Source organism: Solanum dulcamara, chromosome 5 (assembly GCF_947179165.1).
Source record: "Solanum dulcamara chromosome 5, daSolDulc1.2, whole genome shotgun sequence".
In the NCBI taxonomy this organism is placed as follows: Eukaryota; Viridiplantae; Streptophyta; class Magnoliopsida; order Solanales; family Solanaceae; genus Solanum; species Solanum dulcamara.
This window is the reverse complement of record NC_077241.1, coordinates 54,034,433-54,041,692: the sequence shown is the minus strand read 5'-3', so window position 1 is coordinate 54,041,692 and position 7,260 is coordinate 54,034,433. Positions and strand designations below refer to the sequence as shown.

Genomic DNA, 7,260 nt, shown 5'->3' with positions numbered 1-7,260 from the left:
TTATAAAGCAAAATTAAAATGAAGTTTGACTCCAAATGAATGTTATGAAGTAAATGCTTATGGAAGAGAGTCTTTATGAAGTGATTGATTAATGAAGGACTTCTTAGCCAAAGTAAGGTTTCAATGTGTAAGGATAATTCTCGCATTGAATCAAATAAAAGGTTTTAATGAGCTATTCCACCGATTGATATTCTAATGTTAAAGTTATATAATGCTTGTGTTATATTAATATTTAAATATTATTCCGTGGGGCTTGACCTAGCATCGAATGTAGCATGTAGATGGAGGCTTGACCGAAGGGGTCCTTAAGTAAAGTCTCATGTTGCATTAAGTATGTGCCACCATTGTGGCCCTTGTCGGCTATTTTAGGCTAGTGGATCCACGATTAGCCATTAAAGTTAAAGTTAAAGAATGTTTAAAGTTGATTAGAGTTCTACCTGACAAGTAAGGGGATATGTTGGATTCCATGTAATAGCTCGCATAGTCTTTAAAGTTGAATGTTTTAAGGATTCACATGATGATTTCTCATGCATGCATTCACTTATGCATACTGCCTATACATGTCTCTCTCTTATGTTCTTCATTTCATATCATACTCACATACTTAGTATATTCAAAGTACTAACACATACTTTTGCCTACATATATCACCATGTAAGGACCGACATTGCTCCACACTCCCCTCCCAGTGGCTAAGTTGAGCATTGAAGGCTACCACTTTGGTGAGTTCCCATATTCTGGGAACAACATTCCTATCTTATCTAACTTATGTTATGTTTAGACATTTAAATTAAGTTTGGTATTTTTGAATTAATTTTGAGGGTGATTTAGGGACATGCCTTAGCCCCCACTAAGTCTTAATGTAGAAGGTATTGTTGGACATAGTAAAGAATGTTATATTGTCTTTGACTCTTATTAATGTGAAGCCCCTTAGTTCCTATATCCATTATGTTTTCGTTTTATTTGTTTATCATTACCAATGAAATGCTTAATGAATGCTAAGAGGCTTGGGTGAGTTACCTCTGGGTGTCTCATTCACCGTGTCACGTCTAGGCCCTAGGCGTGGATCGTGACAAATAATCAAATGTATCCATAAATTGTGATTGATAGTTGTCGAGTTTATTCTTATTTCAAGAAGAATTTTAGTTGTATTCAAAATATATAAATACAACTTTTTTGTATATTTGCATTCAAGTAAAGATAATCTACATGTATCCATGTAATTATAATATTTGTATTCAATCTTATTGTATACATAGCAACTGTATATGATTAATAATCTGTGTAATGAATTGTATGTTTTACTGATATTTGACGAGTTCCGAAACCTGTTTCAATAAGAAATTTAATTGCATTCAAAATGTAGAATACAACAATATTTGTATTCAAAATAAATATAACTGACATATATTCATATACTTAATGATAATATTCACTGTTTTTGTATAAATTGTAATTGTATATTAATCTCAGATGCATACATGTGAGGAAGGGTGAAATATACTTAGGAAATATATTTAGTAGAAAAATGACTTTCATATATTGAAACGACTTTCATAACCAAAACAGGCAGCATCCACAAGTGAAATCAAAAAAATTACAAAATAAGCCTAAGTATTCAGAATCAAACAAAAATAAATAGTCATTACACAGACTTTAACTAATTAATTATAATCTTATCGCCACACTCTAAACGTGCCCTATTGATCTTAGAAGGTGCTTCACTATCACTCATAGCTCTGGCTTCAATCTTCTGTTGACTGTAATTCCTAAGAAGAGCATCATATCTTGTACGTAAGTATTGTGCATCAAAACTACCCACTGGAATGCCTTGGCCATAACTCAAGTATTCTGCAATTGCAAGCATAAAAATTCCACAGTCCATACACAACAGTTAAATTGTTAATAAACTACCAAAAAAAATAATTTATTCAATTTTTACCGGTTGGCTATAGAAGAAGTAGAAAGAGTTGAATACATATTAGCAAGTTATCAATAAGCTATAAAAAAAGAAAATAAATTATATTAACTTACATGCTACTAAATTCTTGTTGAGGTATATCGTTTGTGCAAAACACATCGAAGAAGTCTGATTCGTCGAATAGTGCTTCGATTCCTTTCTTGGTATAGAAACCATACTTTGTTAGATATAAAGGAATGAGCTGAGAAAACTTTTGTATTTCAAATTTGATGGTTGCATCGTGTCATGATCTAATTTCTCAGGCCGTGATGGCACCTGCTAACCCCTACCAACAGGTAATCCTAACCTTTAACCCTTAGCCTAGAACCAGATGCAACAGGCTATCAATTAGGAAGGTAAATAAATAAAGTGGAAAGTAAATACTAACGAGAAGAAAGAGAAGAACTAAAAAAACACACGAAATCACCCCAAGACCTAGAATTATTTAGTAATCGAGCATTTAAATCAAAATAGGAGCACAAGACTTTTGAAAGTATAATACGAGTACAGATAGTCTTCGAAAGCAAGTAAAGCTATTCCTAATCAGGCATGGATTGAAATCGGCAACTCTGAACCCCGGCAGCTCACCAAATCTCTGAATTAGAAGATGCTTCGCTCCATTCCAAATCAGCCACGATAACCCGTACTATGATTTACAGGGGTCAGAAGTGTAATATGAGTCCCAAGTGAATGGTACTCAGTAGGCATAGGCCGATTGAGCTCCATAGATAAAGCACGTATAATTAACATATAATCTGGTAAATACTGCACAAGTAACTAGTCAGAAATTATTACATTAATAATAGAAAATAAGACAAGGAGACCGGAGACATAGATAAAGGAGTAGAGTCAAAGAAAGCACCTGAAACATAATCCAACAACCTACCAACATGAAGAATGCATCATAGGAGTCTACTAATATAAATACAGTGCTAACTGCCAACTCTAACCACATAATCACCTAGGATCTATTCTGATTGAGTCTAGTAGGAAGGATAACTGCCATCCAACTCACATACCACGTAGACCAAACCAACTGACTTCAACAGGAAACACCAACAACAAAAACCTAGACAAAGAAACCCTACAACCCAACTACTAGTATGACAAGAGCTAAAAAAAATTATAATCAGACGATAACCAACCGGACGCTCATACCCCCGAAAGGTACAAATAATGACAAACATACCCTCGGCCCCCATAAAGCAGGGGAACAAACAACAAACAAATATACTGGTGATAGGTGATACTAATGAATGTAAGTTTGAAATAAAAATCAATAAAATCATTGGTGGCTCTTAGCAATCAACAACGATAACAAGTGTATAGACTCAACCGGCACCCGAGCTGCTAGGTGGAACCCATGAAACTCCCTTATCCAGTTCAGTGGTGCATTGGCCAAGGGGTCCATAGGGAACATAAAAAGTCTGTATACACTACCTAGGCCTGAACTAGGTCTTACATAGACATATAGAATCTCCGTAGTGGTACGAGAGAGCGAGCAGCCAAGCCGATATAGAAAGGGCGATGCCGCACTGGATAATCAAGTATAGGCTAAGGCATCCCAGATGCAACCAATGTATAAAAGGGCGACGTCATGCTAGATAATATATAAAATTAAGTGCATCCTCAATGCCTCTGAAATTGTCAGTATAAAGGAGCATGTCCTCGATGCCTCATAGATCCCAAAACTAGTATCCAATATCTAAGGTGGTATGACTCCCTTTAAAACTAGTTTAAAAATAGTAAAAGTTTGAGGAATCCTTCTCAAAAATAGTATTTAAAAACCAATGAAATACTAGGATCATACCACAAAATGAGTGAATACGATCAATCAATGCAAGCATGCCATCACTAGAATCCAAACAAGAAACACACATTACAAACAGTACCATCGAGCTAAACCACACTATCAAGGGAAAAAGGGACTAACCTAGGATCCAGTCGCTCCTCGAGCAAGGCCTCGGGACCAATCAAAAGGTAATAGATAAAGAGGCATCCTAAGCCTACTGCTAAACAAAAGTGAACAATCAAGACATGGCTCAAAATCAGCAGGGGGAGAAATATCTCTAGGGTCAACTACTTACCCCAAAATATTCCACCTCAGCTCCCAACGAGCATAGCTAAGCAAAACCTATGGCTACGATGAGACCTAGAGGTATTAAATACTAGCATAAAGGGTATCCTATCCATAATAAGCTCTACCGAAAGCTACGCCTAGTTAAGAGGGCAATAAGCACTTGATAAAGAACCTAAGGTTCAAACCTAGCGTAAGGCCATTAATGTCAGCCCTAAATAATATAATACTACTAAGTTAACACCACAACCAAGATCCACAACCTAATCTAAGGATATTACGGGACTATTCTAGCCTAAAGCTCATCTGAAAATAAGAAAATAGAATCGGATGAGGAGAATGCTAATCTCGGTAATACTCAACTAAGTCAGATTTAAAATATACTACATGATATCTAATAGAGTTCAGTCAAAAGGGGGAGATAGTAGCCTACCTCAAAGCTGAACACGCGAGCTCCAAGTCCACTTCCCGATAGCTTTTCACTCCAAAAACGACTCCCAATGCCTCCACTCTATCAAAAGTTTGATAACCTCATCAATACAAATGTTTTGACACTAAAATTGCATTTTTCATAGACGGATCCAAAATTGGGTCTAACATGGAATTATGGAATCTGTGATGTGAATTTCGAAAATGACTCTATGAAGAGGTGCATTTGAGCTTAATGAACTTGTGTTCCAAATTATAACATATTCCGATGCTTAAAATCAAGGAAAACAACTCATGCATAATTTTCACCATTAATGAAAATTCTAGAGAGAGGGCAGTCTCGTAGGAATGGAATTTACCTCTAACAACACTTCAACGGATGAACTAATCACACCACGACGTTTCTTGTAACCCCCCCCCCCCCCCCCCCACACACACACACACAATTTACCCCAAGAGTCTCTGAAAACAATTTTAAAATGACTATAAAATTAAATTTTAAATTTCATAGGAAATCTTGCTCGAAAATGAGAAGAATAGCGGATAAATTTAAGATTTTACCTCTTACAAAACCCTCCTCTCAATATTCTGAGCTCACCAATGGATTCCTTGCAAAAATCTCTTAGAAATAGACTCTTGAACCACCACATTTAGACTTGAAAATCTCAAGAAATTGAGGTTCAAAGTTAAGAGAAACATTGGAAAAAAATCTGTACTATGCACCAAATTTTCTGTTTTTTGCTATATTTAAACTCTCCGAACGAACCCTTGAAATTTGTTTGGAACCTAATAAAAATAAATCAGATATGATACCCTACCAAATTTGATATTTCGAACTCAATGACATATTTGAAATTCTCATACGAGGTCATTTTAATGAAAAGTGGGTCCCAAACCCAAGTACCATTTTAAGCCACATAACACAACAGGCTTCGAGATTAGACTGAAAGCCTTAAGAAGCGAATGAAGAGTCGTTTTAGACCAAACTTGACATTCTGAAACTAATCGTGTTATTAGAATTTTCATCCTAGCCCGTTTTTCAAGAATGTTGACCAAAGTCAATCATATGCTAACTTTCAAAGTCAAAAAAGTCAAATGGCTTCAACCTCGTATCGATTGCCTCGATACTTGTGCTGATAATGTTACTAGCCTAATTTGGCCATTACGAAGCTGATGGAATTATAAAAATTCAAATTCGAGGTCTTCTTGACCCGAAACTCGAAAAGTCGCAACTAAACCAACTTAGGGCTTCAAAATACCAAAATGGGCTCAGGGCCCCTAAAAATTTGACCAACACTTCTTTTAGACCAAAAACTATCCCCCGAATTCACTGTACTCGTTGAAATTTGATTTCGAGCATCAGAACTCCGAAAGTTGATCTATGTCAAACCTTAGCCTAAAATTCCTCAAATGCCCAACTCAAGACTTCAAATCTTCATTACAACTCCAAAATTGATTCCGTAGACTCTCCTAGACCAATTTCCATATTATGGATCTGCTGGAATCGACGGAATTTCATTATGAGACTTGTAACTCTGGTTGTTCCCAAATACACTTTTGAACAACCTTTTAAACTCAAAACTTTCCAAAACTCATCTTTTTCATATAATTCCCCAAAATCCACACCCAACACCAATAAAAATGACAGAGTGTACCCACACCTGCTGCTCTATATGAGTCATTCGTTAAGCGATAAAACAGCCAAGACCCAATGAAGTTTTTCCTTCACATGCATCGGGACAAAAATAGAGTCTGTTGTGTGCCATGGGACAGTAGCAAGCACTTTATATCCATTGATATAATCACCTATGACGCGCTCTTCATCAGCACAACTTTCAACTCTTTCTAAATCAACATACTTGTCCCAAAGCAATGCAATCTTGGACCGAAACACATAATCTACAGTTGTGTATTTAAATGTGCTGCCAACATTATACATGGCTTTCTTTCGCAGGTAATATAGGATTACATCAATATGCTGCAACATATATCATGGAATAGACCATAAAATTACAAAAATAATAAAATGGTGCTCTTTCATTTATAATAAAATTGAAGATATAATACCTACCGAATCATTCACCAACTTTCATTTGAAGGATACCTTGTAGGACCAATTCTTGTCACGAATAATGTCAAATCAAAATTCATAGGGATGTAGATATTGGCTTTGTTCTTCTTGTAACGGTCTTGATGATTCAGCCTAAAAAATAAAAAATTGGACAATATTTAGAGAAATATAAAAAGAGCTAAATATTAAAATATGTATGATTCTTACTTGTGTTCATGCCTCACAAAGAGCCCTTTCTGAACCCAATTAAGAAATACTTCGAATAAAGAGGTATCCTGCTGGCCATATATAAGATCGGAAGTAAACGGATGTTTTATTTCAAAAATGGAAGGGTATACTGATGAACTAGCTCTAAAAATCAGAAACATGATGAATTAATACTTGATTTACAATCAAAATTTGTCCATACGCAAAATGAGCATAAAATAATAAAAAAAATTGAAGCATAAAAAGAATGAGGGGGAATTACAATACAAGTAGATGATCCAAAAGTTATGAGATAAGGAGACGTGTTAAAAGGACCTGGACGTTTGATTCTCTGCATTGGTAATGGTGTCTGATCTTCAATATTGGTGATTGGATGTGGGATGATGCTTTTCTTTGGATTTAGACTTGGTAGCAGCTCATTGTGATTGCGATATTTGATTTTTGGGAATCAACAATCGAATAGGAACTAGACATATCACCTGATAATCAGAAGGTTCATTATGAACTTCAATGGGC

At 35.6% G+C, this 7,260-nt stretch overlaps 1 pseudogene; it reads right to left on the bottom strand.

The window, feature by feature from the left end:
* Positions 1-1,618: 1,618 nt before the first annotated feature.
* Positions 1,619-7,177, bottom strand: LOC129890604 (uncharacterized; annotated as a pseudogene).
* Positions 7,178-7,260: the final 83 nt, after the last annotated feature.